Genomic DNA, 16,215 nt, shown 5'->3' on the forward strand with positions numbered 1-16,215 from the left:
CCATTTAAGGCATTAACACAGTCTCTGACACTTAGTAAATGCTCAATAAATGTTAATTATGGTTATTACTCATTGAGCTATAGAAGTTCGTGTCTTTAGGAACTTCTTTTACCTGCCTGCCCACCCAATTTAAATGACAAATAGACCTGCAAATGTCTCATGGGACATTTTTATAAACAAAACTAGCCGAACACTCTTGAGGACTCTGCAAGCTGATGATAAAGATCGAATCTGGCAACATATTTTTCTGAGGGGGAAAAAAAAAAGGAACTCATCAAAAGATACAAAATTGAAGTCAGACAGGAGGAATAAATTCAAGAGATCTATTGTACATCATGGTGACTACAGTGAATAACAATATATTGTATAGTTTAAAATTGCTAAGAGTAGATTTTAAGTGTTCTCACCACAAAAAGACAATGACAAGGATGTGAGGTGATATATATATGTTAATTAGCTTAATTTAGCATTCCACAATGTATACATATATCAAAATATCATACTGTATGCCATAAATATATATAATTTTTGCCAATTTTAAAAAATGTAAAAACAAGACCCAATAAGGCTATAATTTTGCTTATATAGAAAAAGTACACTTAAAGAGAGGCTTACTTGTTTGACAATAAAATGATCTTCTTTTATCGTGGTTTCAGTGTGCAATTTAACTATGTTTTTTATCATGTGTGGGAGTGCATTTTAATCATTCAACTCTCTTAATTTAGCCATTTGTCTCCTTTGTCTTATAAATTGTTTTATTTTTGCACTGAAACAAACTTTTAAGAATTATCATAAATATTTGTTTTACATAACCACTCTTGAGGAACAAAAAGGAAAACACGTCATGGTCAAACTCCTTGCATTGTCAGGCTATGGCTATATCAATGTGAAACAAGAGCAAGTATTTCCTGAACTTGTATTCACTGACACTGAGGCAGAGGAGGACCCAGGAATTATAAGATGTGTCGATTTACTGATCTGTGGCACCTCTTCCAGTTCAATCTACGCCTTTTTAAAGATGCCTAAGAATCTAACAAAGAGTTTAACAATCTGTTAGTTACATAATGGCTGCTGATCTCAGTTGCTATTCATAACTACTGAAGAAAAAGGAAAAAAATCATCATTTCACATCTCTCCCCATTAGGCCCTGGCTTTGGAAGTATTGACTCCTGTGGACCTGGATCCAGGAAAATCTGGGCCCAAATTCTGCCTTGGCCATTTACTCCCTATGCAACTTCTCACTGCAATTAATGTTGCTGGTTCCTAGGGAGCCTGGCCTTTTATCTCATTGGATTTGTGGGAAATAAGCACAAAATAATTTTTTCATGTTTCTGTTTAAAGTTCCAGTCGTATGAGAATGGTCCTGCCTGTCAGAGATGACTTCATTCTTAACAAGGCAGTTGGCCTGTATCTTCCCCAACCTTGTTTGTTACCCCTGATCAAAGGGCTAGGCTTCCATAACAGATCCCTGTTATGCTTTTCTTCCTGTCTCTTTCACCATTCTTTAGTTCTGTTAAAGCAAACTAAATATGGCCTAAGAAAGACTCTGTGCTTCTATATTTAAGTCTTTGTGGATGAACTATAACCTAGCTTAATAGACAGGACTGAAAACCTAACTCAGGAGTATGCACCTGTAACAATAACTGAGTCTTGGCCAATCCCAGCAGCCATAGTTCAACCACTCATAGACTGTTAAGTATTCAAACTGTATTCAAATGAGGCCAATGCCAACCTGTAACTAATCCCGCCATTTCTGTACCTCACTACCAATTGCTGTACGTCATTTCTTTTTTTTTTTTTTTTGTCTATAAATCTTCTTCCACCATGTGGCTGTGCTAGAGTCTCTGTGAATCTGTTGTGATTCTGGGGGCTGCCCGATTCGCAAATCATTCATTGCTCAATTAAACTCCTTTAAATTTAATTCAGCTGAAGTTTTTCTTTCATCAGTTCCCATCTTTAGTTTCCTCTTCTTTCTTCCATCCCAATAATGGAAAGTCCTTACAATTGAACCCTTAACCCTTGTGTTCTCTTACATCTTCACTCCTAGAAACAATTTACAAAAATTCTTATCCCACTAATCACTGGTAGCAGCTAGAATGACAGGCATTCTAATTCTTGCAACAATTTTCCAAGTTAGTTCTAATTTTTTCCTCTTTGGCACTTTAGTTTTACTCTCGACCTTCAAAAGAAAACTTAAAACCATATTTTTCTGACTCTAAGGAGCTACACATGTTTCAGCTACACATGTTGCTTCTTTATTTACACCTCCTGGCTTTAGACTTGGTCTTCTCAATTCTTGACTTACATGTACGACTAACTGGTTCTGGGTGTTTCTAACTGGAGAGCTATCAATTTATCACTCTCCTATGCCCATCCAAGTTTCTGCTTCTTAGAATCACCATTATTCTTATAATTTCCTCAAGTGCTGGGATAATAAAGTACCTATGTTGAAGGATCAATCATAAGGATGAAATAAATGAAAAACTACATAGATGAGGCTGTACATGCCACTTTGCCCCTTATCAAGGTAGTTATTAATAAATAGTAGTTACGGTGATAACAGGAGAACCAGTAAGTTAGATCTTCTCCTTACTATCATGATTATTATTATTATTTTATTATTACTACTGCCATTTCTATGACTACTAAAGTGCTCTAGAAGTTTAGAAACTAGAAAATGAGGAGTTATACGCAGAGAGTAAAAATTCAATAAGTTAAATGCGCTGTTAAATATTTGTATATAATGCTCTATGATCACAGCACAGAGAGTGCCTGAATATACAATGCCTGCGTCTTTAATATTTCATCGCTGAAGCAACATACACACACTGACTATATGTGTGCCCCATATTTTGGAGAGGGGAAGTATATTGGTAGGGATCCTCTGAACCATCCCCTGTGGGGCCTGAAATTCTTACTGAATGCCACTTTGAGGTAAGAATTTCTATCTTCAGTTGCCAGGCTGTCCCCTGAAGTAATTGAAATCCATAAGCCTTAGATATAAATCTGCTCAGTGCCATTGATTATAATAGCACAATTTGAGTTTAGGCAACAGTACTATTTTTGAAGTGGAAGGGTTTGCTTAGCCTATATAAAACATATGAACACATACGTATTTAAACATACATTTTTTAGAAAGAATTTGTGCCTGAGTGGCCCAGCTCCTGAATCTCTGATTACATTTAATACAGTGGATCAGCCTAGCCATTGTTTCTTGGCTCCTCTGACAAGAGTCAGGATAACAGTCAGTGAATTTCATGACGGGAAAACCCAATGACCCTCTCCCCCTGGAGAGTCCTCAGGCAACAAAGGCTAAATAACGTCCCTACTGCTGCTGACAGAAGGACAGCTCCTTCTTGGCCACTACGTGAAGGGAGGAGAAACTAACCATTAACTCCCTTCACCTTTTATCTTATCAGGATCTAGAGAGAAGGAGGATAACAGGCGGCATTTAAACTCACTTCCACTCTATTCATTGTTTGTTAGCTTTGCCTTTGAGAAAATTAGAAAATTAATTCTTATTCAGACTAACGCAGAGGAGGAAATAGATGAATAGACAAGGGACTACTTGCCTCTTAATAATCTCACTCTTGCTAATGTCCAGCAATCAAGAGAGAGGCAAGGGGGATTGGTGTTTTATACAGAGGCACAGTGACTGAGTCAGTTGAGAAATGCAAAAGAAGGAACTCTGGAAATAGAACTACTTGTGTTTACTTCCTGGATACACCATGTTTACCAGCTGCATGACCTTGGGCAGATGATTTAAACTCTCTGAATTCCAGGTAGCTCGTCTGTATCTTGGAGGCAGCACTCACCTGAGGTAGCTGTTCATAGAATTATAGAATGTGATATTGGCAAATGGTGTGGCATGTAGTAAGTATCCAAGTAATTATAGCTTCCTTCTTTGTATTGCCTACTGACTCTATTTATTTCAGTACCACATTAAAGAGAAGTTCATTAATCAATATAAAAATCAAATCATCCAGAAATTAATTTTTCAATAAAAATAGGAAAGTGTGTGATTCAACACATGGAAATACCTCTCTGAAGTTTGTGTTGAAAAATATTCTGTAAGCCTGGATCCTGGACTTTGAAAAAAATAAAAAATATTGTGAGGTCACGTGTGAACCACGTAGGTAGAGTGTCCTGAACAGTTAAGAGTATCTACATGGGCAGATGAGGGAATAGTGGCTGTTTGCATACTATGTAGTAATAGTCTCTGGACCAACATGTTTTAGAAATATGTTCAGCATGTTACCGGCAGTGAATCCATATGGGTCTGCAGCAACCTCAATTCTTGCCGCCTCAGAAGAAAGAATTTGACTTTCTTTCTTATGAGGGCTATAAGGCAGAGTGAGAAACTGAGGCAAGATGTAGAGCAGCAGGAGTGAAAGTGTATTAAAAAGCTTCAGAGCAGGAATGAATGGAAGTAAAGTACACTTGGAAGAGAACCAAGCGGGCGACTTGAGAGATCAGGTGCACTGTTTGACCTTTTGACTTGGGGTCTTATGCACTGGCACACTTCCAGAGCCTTGCATCCCTTCTCCCTTGGGGTAGGCTGTCGGTATGCGCAACGGCCTGCTAGCACCTCGGAGGTGAGCATGCACACTGTATTTACTGGAGTTGTACTCATGCTCACCTGGTGTTCTTTCCTTACCAGTCAAATATCCCTGGAAGGTGATAAACCAGCTACACTCCGCAATTTTGTCTCTGAATTTGCATACTTGAGTCCACTCATGCAGCTCCTGAGATCTTACCAGGAAGCTGCTGATCATCAGTTTCAGATATTTCTATCCATTAGGAGACTGCCTTTCCCTGGCACTAGCTGCAACCAATTATCATTTTACAGAGACAATGTAACTGATATAGGAGTTAAAAAGAAATTATTTAGGCAGATAGTGAGGGCAAGGAGTCCTTGGTAAGGTTTTCCTTTTAATGAAAAGCAGCCCCTAAATCATTTTCTTTTCAACAAAGAGCAGCCTGTAAAATCAAGCTGCAGACATAAAAAGGCAAGCTAGAAGCTTGCATGGATGAATGCCAACAGCTGTGCCAATAGGACAGGGCTACCTGGAGACTAAGCATACTCAAAATGGCGGCTCCATCTTACCTTTTCTTTGTGAAACAGTAAGGAGCAGCCAACATGACCCTGGCCAGGCAAAGACCCTGTTTGCATAATAGATTAGGGTGGAGTGGCCAGCTTCCTCCCGTGTTATGTAAACGTCACACCTGGTCCAACCAATCTTTGGGCCCTGTGTAAATCAGACACCAGCTCCTCAAGCCAGTCTATAAAACCCCATGCACTTCACCATGGGACAAGAAGTCTCACTTGGGCACCCCTCTCTCTCCTAGGAGAGAGCTATTCTTTCTCTATCTTTTGCCTATTAAACCTCCACTCCTAAAACCGCTTCTTGTGTGTCCACATACTAGATTTCCTTGGCATGAGATGACAAACCTCAGATATTTACCCCAGACAAACGACGCTGCTTCATCACAACTGCCTGACCATCATCTGATGGTCACCCAACATTCCTGGTGGGGTGGGGAGAGCTCTGTCCTGCCCTGCTCATGCCTGACTACCTATCTACTATAAAAATAATACCTCAGAAATGTGAACAGAGTCCTAATACTCAGCCATCCTAGAAATTTAAAGTCATGATTGACTTTTGCCTTTTACTAAATTTTATTGCGTGTATAAGGAAGAAGAAGATGTGGTCCTCATCCTCTACTAATCAGGGGAATCAGAATAGAAAAGACATTCTAGCAAAGAAAACATAATGAACTAAGGTATACATTTGTAAAAGAGTATATGGATTAATAAATATTTGTAAGCAACAGTTGTTATATTTCATAGAGTATATAGTTTAAGGGAATAACTGCGTGATAGTTTGTAAAACATGACCCCTGACCCCATTAACCATTCCCACGTTATCTTACCGCCCTGCTACCCTTTCTAATCTGTGGTAATTAGTTACAGTTAAAATACAGTTAGAATTGTCAGAAGCATTTGAACCACAGCAGCTCCATCTTAAACAGGGGCATTCCCAGGAGGTTAGGCATTTTTAGTCACAGGATGAGATACGTAGGAGGTTGGCCCTAAACACAGGTCAAAAAGCCCCTGATGATAAACAGGATGCAGTAAAGAAGCCAGCCAAAACCCACCAAAACCAAGATGGCAAAGAAAGTGACCTCTGTTTGTCCTCTCTGCTCATTGTATGTTAATATTAAACCATTCACATGCTAAAAGACACTCCCACCAGTGCCATGACAGTTTATAAATGCCATGAACACATGGGGAAGTTACCCTATATGTCTGAAATGAGGAGGAACCCTTAGTTCTAGGAAATCCCCTCACCTTTCCTGGAAACTCATGAATAATCCACTTATTTAGCATATGATCAAGAAATAACCATAAATACAGCCAACGAGCAGCCCTTGGGGCTGTTCTGTCTATGGAATAGCCATTCTTTTGTTTCTTTACTTCTCTAATAAACTTGCTTTCACTTTACTCTATGAACTCGCCCTGAATCTTTCTTGCGCAAGGTCCAAGAACCCTCTCTTGGGGTCTGGATCCAGACCATTTTCTGGTAACAGAATCAACAGGATCTAGTATGGGAGATAGGGAGGGTGAAGGAAGAATTAGTGATGACTTCCACGTTTTTGATTGAATTATTAGAAAGATGATTGGAACACTGAGGACTTAGAATAATAAAGGAAGAGATTTAACTGTGATAGAGGAAGATATGATGATCTATCAAGTTTTTACTGTGTTGAGTTGAAATTTCCTTTGAGATTCTAGGTGGATATAGCCAGCAAACCTTCACAAACCTAAAGCTTAGGAAAGAAGTCAGGATGAATGGAGGGCAATAGATTTGAGAATCAACAATCTCCACAATTAAACCAAAGAGAATAGAGTAGATCATTTAGGGAAATGATGCAGAATAAGCAAAATGGAGAATCTCTAGGGAACATTGGTGTTTCAGAGTTTTATAGGCTGGGTATGGTGGCTCATGCCTATAATTCCAGCACTTTGGGAAGCAGAGGCAGGAGGATCACTTGAGGCCAGGAATCCATGACCAGCCTGAGCAACATAGCAAAACCCTGTCTCTACAAAAAAAGAGAAAAAAAGAAAGAAAAAACTAGCCAGGCATCGTGGTGCACATTTGTAGTCCCAGCTACTTGGGAGGCTGAGGCAGGAAGATCACTCGAGCCCAGGAGTTCAAGGCTGCAGTTAGCTATGATTGATCCACTATATTCCAGACTGGGGAACAGAGTGAGACTCCAACTCTTAAAAAAAAAAAAAAAAAAAAAAAAAGACAGAAAGAGAGAACGAGTTTTACAAAATAGGAATGAGTAAGGAAACAAAGAAAAAATGAAAGAATAATCAGAGACGAAAGAAGAAGGAACATGGACTCCAAGAAGTAAAGAATTTCAGAAAGCCTTTATTGTTGTTCCCTATCGTTAAATGCAGCAGAGAGGTTCACTAACTCTATGCCAAGACTTTTGCAAGACACTGAGAATATAAATTTGAATACATCCTCATCCTAGACTTCGCAGAGAAAGGGACAGGTAAATAATTATGTGACAACAGAGTGGGAAAAGTGCAAACTAGAACACGATTCGATACGAAGTTACCATGAGGAGGAAGAAATTAACTTCTCAGTAAGAATAAAGGAAGTCTTCAGGGGATGTAGTATATCAGGCTTTTATCTCCTAAAATGATGTGTAAGCCACTTGAATTCAAGAAACAGACCTTTTTTTCATAGTCAAGCCCTGAGGACCTCTACTTGAAGTTCGGTGGGTTAGTATACATGACGGGCCTGATGACGGGCCTGAAATTCAGCATCCTCTGGGAAAGCCACACAGATGAAACAGGTAATTTGCATTGATATGTTAAAAAACATTCCCACCCAGAGAGTGAAGAGGACTTCCATTCACACCAGTCCCCAAGTGGAGCTGGACGCTTCTTGTTTGGCATCAGTACAACTAATCCGTAAACTGCCTCTCTGCACACAGGACCTCCTGCTATTGTTCTGACCTTGCGTCATGACGTGAAGTGGAGAGCAATTGAAAGAAGCATTTATTTCTGCCTTGAATTGAAATCCAGAAGCTAGAATTGCTCGAGAGCTAAAAGCAATTTATTCCTAAGCTTTCATTTTTATAAAGTTGAGATGATTTCCCCCTCCTCTCAGCTTTCCAGCTGCAAGTTCCAGGGCAGGTGTGTCAGACTTAGGGGCTGGTTCAGCTCCTGAACGGTTTCAAGTTATTGCACAGACCTAAGAATTTACACAATCCCAAGTTTTGTCTTTAAAGAAACCATTAGCAGTATATTTCAGAGGCATTAATAGAAGAATTTCTTCTATAGTCAGAAAGCATATACATACCATCTATACAAATGATAACTTTAGTAAGAAAACTGCCCCTTCAAAGTGCTATCGTACATGCATGTGTAAGGGTGGTTGGTGCAAAGAGGGAAAGAGACAAGAGAACAATGATTTTCAACCTGGGGTGATTTTGCCCTCCAGGGGGCATTTGAGAACATCTAGAAGTATTTTTGGTTGTCCCACCTGGGGTGCTACTAACAGTCTGTGGTTAAAGGCCAGCGGTGCAGCTGAACATCCTACAATGCACAGGACAGTGTCCACAACAATAAATTTTTCAGCCCAGAATTTCAACAGTGCCAAGGCTGGGGAACCTTGAGAGAGAGAAGGAGAGAGAAGTGGCATCAAGACATTATTCCAGTGCCTTTTTCTATCCAATTAAGCCTAGTCACAAAACCATCATGTCTCAGGGTTGGGAGGATATTTTCTAGCCATCACATAGGCTCATGTTCCATGAAATATTGCTTCAGGATGGTAAGCTGGCTTTGTGCATTACAATTCTGTTAGTCAGACTTGCTTGGATAAAAGAGAAAACATGGAACATGACTCCATGAAAAGGCTACAAAAATGTATCCCTTGTGCTGTGACTAAAAAGAGATAACCCCTCAAGCTAGCCATAAAAGGAGACTGACTGCATGAGGAGACAACAAGAGAGAAAATATGTTTAGTGTTCCATTTGGAAAGAGGCAGCTGCTAGATGTAGCTCTAAGACGGTCTTGTAGATTTAAGAACCAGAAGGGAAAACAGTCTTTGACCTGCAGGGGATGCTGGAAAACAGATGCCTGAAGATCCCAGGGGAGAATTTTTGACCCAATGACAAGTTTCTTGCATGTGTCAAATGATATTTTTGTGTGTGTGAAATTCTGCTGTTTCTCGTTAAAATATGAGAAAATGTCCAAATTCTCACGTGGGTTCCCTGAGGCTTCAACTCATCTGGTGAGCCATTCTTCCAGCTGGAATTCCTGATACTCAAATTCTCTCACTGCATGTTACTTAGGAATTTGCCATTCTGGTAGACAGCGTAAGGTTCCCCCTTGTCTCGTGGCTCACTGAGCAGCACATGTCTTTGTAGAGATTTCAGGAAGTTTGATATATATTCACAGTAAGAGAAACAAACTTGAGGAACAGACAAGCTTGAGTTTGAATCCCAGCTAGATCCCTATCTTAGCATGTGACCTTGGTAACATCTTAACTTCTCCAAATCTCAACTTATAATTAAGGAATGAGGGACCAAAATCATTGTATTAGATGTCACAAATTATTTTTTTTATTTTTTTGAGATGGGTTCTTGCCCTGTTACCAAAAATGGAGTGCAGTGGCATGATCTTGGCTCACTGCAGCCTTGATTTTCTGGGCTTAAGTGAACCTCACACCTCAGCCTCCTGAGTAACTAAGACTACAGGTGTGCACCACCACACCCAGCTCATTGTAACAACATATTTAATTCGGCCAACACAGTGCCAAGTTTGTGGCAGGTGTGCATTCAGATTGTTGTTACTGTGATGAATACTATTTTTGAGAAGAAAGGTCTAAAGATACTTTTCTACCTAGATTATTTTTCATTTTTCCTTATAACCAAGCTGAGCCAAGTACCAACTCGAGAACTGTTCCCCGTGCTTTTCAGTTGCATCACACTGGTGTCAAAGTGACAAAAGCATAGTCCACGCATAACAGAAAAAAATGACTAGAAACTTAGAGGGAGACAGCTTTTCCTGCTGAAATAAATTTTAGAGTCTACCGTGTCTGTTTATATTTTTCCTGAATTTCTACACAATGGAGGAAATAGAACGAAATGTCTTTAATTAGATGGGGAGAGGGGATTCATATAAATGCACAGACTTTCAAAAGAAAACCATTTTCTATTTATTTATTTGTTTATTTATTTATGAGATGGAGTCTCACTCTGTCGCCCAGGTTGGAGCGCAGCGGCACAATCTCAGCTCACTGCAAAGTCCGCCTCCCCTGTCCAAGCAGTTCTCCTGCCTCAGCCTCCTGAACAGCTGGGACTACAGGCACGTGCCACCACCCCTGGCTAATTTTTTGTATTTTTATTAGAGACAGGGTTTTATTGTGTTAGCCAGGATGGTCTCGATCTCCTGACCTCGTGATCTGCCTGCCTTGGCCTCCCAGCATACTGGGATTACAGGCGTGAGCCACCACGCCCGACCGGCCCAAGAAAAGGCATTTTCTTAGACTCAAGTCCATTTTCTAATTTTTTTTTTTTTTTTTTTTTTTCTCAAGACAGAGTCTCGCTCTGTCGCCCAGGCTGTAGTGCAGTGGCGCTGTCTTGGCTCACTGCAACCTCCGCCTCCAGGGTTCAAGCAATTCTCCTGCCTCAACCTCCTGAGTAGCTGGAATTACAGGTGACTGCCACCACGCCCAGCTAATTTTTTTTTTGAATTTTAGTAGAGACAGGATTTCACCATGTTGGTCAGGCTGATCCACTCGTCTCAGCCTCCCAAAGTGCTGGGATTACAGGCGTGAGTCACCACACCTGGCCTACTAAAGTCCATTTAATACCTAAAGAGGTATGGTATGTATCATCTTTTCCCTCATGTGCTCACCCTTCCCACCATTTAGCAATGACCCCCAAGGACAAAATAAAATCAGATCTTCTAGAGGGCAATGGGAGAGAATGAATATACTGCTCACAAGATTTTATGCAGTCAGAGATTTCAACTGTGAAAAGTCATTCTAGTCATTGTGTTCACAGGAGCAGATGAATTATTTCAATAGTGTGAGCACTAAATATACAGAAAATAATTGTGTTTTATTTTAGGGATCCAGAGATTCAATCTGAACATCTAAGTACTGGAGCTCAAACTACCCAATCCTCAAGTATTTTTCAGAACCAACGACATACAGCACTGGAAACACCAGTGAACAGATCACTGCCGCTCAGAGCTGCATCACTGAGCTGGACACAGCATGCTTGGGTGTAAGTCTTGCCTTCGGCACCTACTAGCTCTGTGGATTTGGCACAGTTACTTTACTCTTCTGAGTCTCTGTTTGTTCACTCCAAATACAGGAATATTCTCATCTACACTGAAGGCTTATTTGTGGGTATTAAACAAGATAATGCAAAGCATGTGTGATACCCCTGATGGTAGACTTATCTCCGCTACCATAGATTCCCATTTCTTCTTTTCTTAGAAAAGTTGCACAGTGCTTCTGCGGCTCCATCTGATGACTTACCGAGTATCATCTCTTCTCATTCCCTAAACTGAACCTTCTCTGCACACCCCAATCCACCAAGGAAAGTGTTACTTTATTTGGACAGATATCCAGATGTTGACCACTGCCCTACTGGACTTCAAATTAGACCCATCCCAGCCAATGTCTCACCAGCTGTAATAAACTTTCCTCTGTGATCATCCTAATTATCACTCACGTTTTCAGAACTCTGTGAATCCTTCACTCTAATATCCTCTTTTAGGGAAGTTGTCCAGCAGGTTATACAATCTGAATACCCCCAAGCCCAGCAAAGGTTTTCATTTGCTGCTGGTCCTGTCCAGGTTTTGGCACACATGATCCAAGGCCATGGTCCCGTGCAGCTTTGTCTACCAGTCCAGAGGCGCCCCTTCAGACTTACATGGCTTTGGATGAGCAAAGTAAGGCTGTTCAGCAGTTTATAATACAACGTCTCATCTCTGTCTTGTTTGAGAGAAAGTGGCGCCTACTTTGTAGGTACATATATGCTGCTTTGCTATTGATCAGATTCAGATTGATGACTCTCTCTTTCTTTCTCTTTATTAGAAAAAAAATTAGCTTTCTTTCTAAAGCTAATTTTCCTTCTAAAGCCAAGCTTATGGTCCCTTTGATTGGTAAAAATATACATTTTAATATAAAAATTAGTAGCTTTATTAGGACAAATGCCTAATGCATGTGGGGCTTAAAACCTAGATGATGGGTTGATGGGTGCAGCAAACCACCATGGCACATGTGTACCTATGTAACAAACCTGCACATTCAGCACATGTATCCCAGAACTTAAAGTAAAATAAAATAAAATGAAATGTTATTCCTTCCAATAACCTAGAAATTCTCATACATAAGTATATGTCCTAAAGAAGTCTGCATATATTCATAACATAACACTACAGAGATATGTACAAAAGGCATTATTTTGTAAAAAAGAAAAAAAAAAAGCTGCTTTTACATGTCAGTGACAATGACAGGACACCACATCCACTGGTAATAAAAAGGAGCCTTTTGTAACAACAAGCATAGGTGGCCAGGCTTTTGCCAAAGATGTAATCACAACACACTGGTTAAGAAAGTCATACTCTTTCTGTGAAAACTACAATTCTGCACACTTCTGTTGCACTGTATTGCTTCCAAGCATGCTGGATTTTAGAGCATTCTCTGGGAAGGGAAAAAAAAAAAAAAGCAAGCTCAGTAAATCCCAGTATTTTTACTTCCTTTGCCAAATTTGACATCTTTCAAAGTAACTGTGAGAAGCACGCACAATCTCTGCCAATTGCATGATTTAGCAGCTATAAAATCCCTCTGAATCAAACCCATTTTGAAATAAAAAGAAACCTGCTTGAGAATTTCATTGCACTGTTGGATACCTACTCAAAGATCAATCACCTCTCCTCATTCTGTATTCCTGGTATATTTTTAAGTTTAATCTTTTTTGCAGCTTTACCCATTTAGTTAAGGGTAGAATTTTAAAAGACTAAAGATTCAGCAAGAAGGAGGAGGACATAGAGTCTGAACAAAGGACTTCTTTATAGTCTGTACAATAGAACTGAAAAAGATGGTCTATTTTCTTCTCTGCTCTTTCCCCAGTGGTACAGTACGTAGATTCCCAAAACTTGAGTGTCCTTTCCCCCAAGGAAAATAGTATCTCTCTGCAGGCTGCCTAGTAGGATAAAACAGCTGTGTTTCCTACTCCACAGGGAACTTCTTTAGGTGCAAGTCTATTTTTTAGGCTGAATGTGATTGGCTGAGCAGAAAACTAAACACACGGCTTATGGTTTGGCCTCCAATGACTACTGAAAATAATTGTTTATACAATGTGGTACAAAAGCAATTAACTATGTTGAAACTGAAATACACATTGTAAATAAAATGCTGGCTATAGGGAAATATGAAGTCTCAAAGGAATAAAAATAAAATTGTTTGAATCTGGGATTCTATAACAATTTAATGTATAAGGAACAGGAAAATTTCTTGAATCTCACTTTGAGTCTCACTAATACAAATATTTCAAATATGACAGGAACACAGACACTTCAGTCATGTTGATATTTATAAACTCTATGTATAAAGGTGGAAGCAACTGAAGAAGACATTTTTTTTCTCACAATGCAGATGTTCATTAGATCTAATATATGTTCATCTAATAAATAAGTTTCTAATTACTAAGAAAATACAAAAAGTCTGATATGAGCTACATTCCTCTTAGGATAAAAAAATCTCATGTGAGAAATATCCTCCATAGCCTTTATCTTCCTCTCTGCCTGGAACCAGTCCCCAAAGAATCACACCTAGAAGCCATCCATAGACTTTGCATATCTGTTATACCACGTTTCTCTGGTTTGGACAACTGATAGCATTTTATTAAGAGCCCACATTTATTTCAACAGTGATCAACTCTTATGAGTATCCATTTATGTAAAATTGATGTTGCGCTCCCACCACCAGGAATTGATTTATTATTGCGTCATTGTTAAGACAAGACTTTCAAAATCGTGTGTGTTCATCCTGCATAAGCCACAAGTTGCTAAATTGTGATTAATCTTGAATGTAAAAATGCTTCCAGTTATATCATTACATAGTGTCTGCAACTTTTTAATAAAATGCTCCATAAACGTGTGTGTGCCTGTGTGTGTAGGTGTGTGTGCTGGAGAGTTTGGGCCACAAGTAAATTCAGAACTAGAAATAATAATTTGTCACCAAAAGATAAATTAAAATGTGAATTATTAGTAAGGTGATTATATAATTTATTGTCTAAAATAGACATTCACGAGAATTAAAGGGGCATTATTGATAATTGCACTGAGACAACAGGTATAAAACAATATGTATGCGAATTATACATTAGCAAAAAATCCTCTCCCTAATAAGCACATAAAATAAGAGCTGCATGGTGGTTGCGGGATGCTTTGGAAGCAACTGGGCTTAGAATCTAAACTCTGATATGTATTAGTTGTGTATATTTGTTTCCATATCTCTTCTTTTTCTCACTTTCAAGATAACAGAAGTCATATCCAACTTTGATTTAGTGTTTAAAATGCACCAGAAAACATGCCAAAGGTGTAACATTAAATAGCTTTATTTAAATCTCAGAACAACTAAACCATGTAGTTATTATTTTTCCCTGTTTTACACATGATACAATGCATTGAGTGAGATTAAATGACTCGCTCATGGTCACAAAGCAAGTAAGTGGTGAAGTTGAAATATGAACCTTGGCAGTGAGTCCTTAGTGTCCATACATTTAAATATATTGATATACTAAAAACAATAATACCAATTTCCCAGAGTTCTTATAAGGGCTAAATGAGATATTAGATATCAGGCACGCAGCACAATGCCCAAAACATAGTCAAAAATTATAAAAGAGTTGCTAATAATGAAATAAAAAATAGTTATAAATGCTTTTTTTGGCTAACCCCTATGTGTGTTAATTCGTTGTTGTGTTGCATAAAGAAATACCCGAGGCTAGATAATTAATAAAGAAAAGAACTTTAACTGGCTGACGGTTCTGCAGGCTGTTCAGGAAGCACGGTGCTGGCATCTGCTTGGCTTCTGGTGAGGGATTCAGGGAGCTTTTACTCATGGCAGAAGGAGAAGCAGAAGCAGAGTGTCACATGGAGAGAGAGAGCACAAGAGAGAGAAGTGGGGAGTCTCAGACTTTTTTAAACAACCAGATCTTCCATGAAGCCATAGAATGAAAACTCACTCATTATTGTGAGGAGGGAACCAAGACATTCATGAGTGATGCTCCCCCATGACTCGAATACCTCCCACCAAGCCCCACCTCCAATACTGGGGATTACATTTCAACATAAGATGTGGAGGGGCCGGGCATGGTGGCTCACGCCTGTAATCCCAGCACGTTGGAAGACCGAGGCAGACGGATCACCTGAGGTCAGGAGTTTGAGACCAGCCTCAACATGAAGAAACCCTGTCTCTACTAAAAATAACAAAATTAGCCAGGCGTGGTGGTGCATGCCTGTAATCCCAGCTACTCGGGAGGATGAGGCAGGAGAACTGCCTGAACCTAGGAGGCAGAGGTTGTGATGAGCCTAGATCACGCCATTGCATTCCAGCCTGGGCAACAAGAGCAAAACTCCATCTCAAAAAAAAAAAAAAAAAAGATGTGGAGGGAACAAGCCTCCAAACTACATTGATACAGGACTACTTTTGAGGTGAATATGACTTATAATGCAGGCTTCTGCTAATTCTGCAGCTAAAGCTCCCACTTGACTAGAAATCTCTACTAACCTGATCTATACTGGACAATAAGTCCATAAATCAGAGGTTGAGAATGTGGTAATAGTATATTAATTTTATATTACTGGTAGGCCGAGGTCACACCCATTATTAAATTTTTTTACTTACCCAAGTCATTCATTTTTGTCTAAGAAGTCTTCCTTCTCAAGAAGCAAAAATAATCAACCAAGTTGAAAATACTTTGTCAAAAAGCGTTTGACAAAAGTGAACATTTGTTTACAGTAAATAACTCTTGGCAAAATAAAATAGAAGAGGCCGGGCACGGTGGCTGTAATCCCAGCACTTTGGGTGGCCGAGACGGGCGGATCCCGAGGTCAGGAGATTGAGACCATCCTGGCTAACACGGTGAAACCCCGTCTCTACTAAAAAA

Source organism: Colobus angolensis, unplaced genomic scaffold, assembly GCF_000951035.1.
Source record: "Colobus angolensis palliatus isolate OR3802 unplaced genomic scaffold, Cang.pa_1.0 Scaffold178, whole genome shotgun sequence".
NCBI lineage: Eukaryota > Metazoa > Chordata > Mammalia > Primates > Cercopithecidae > Colobus > Colobus angolensis.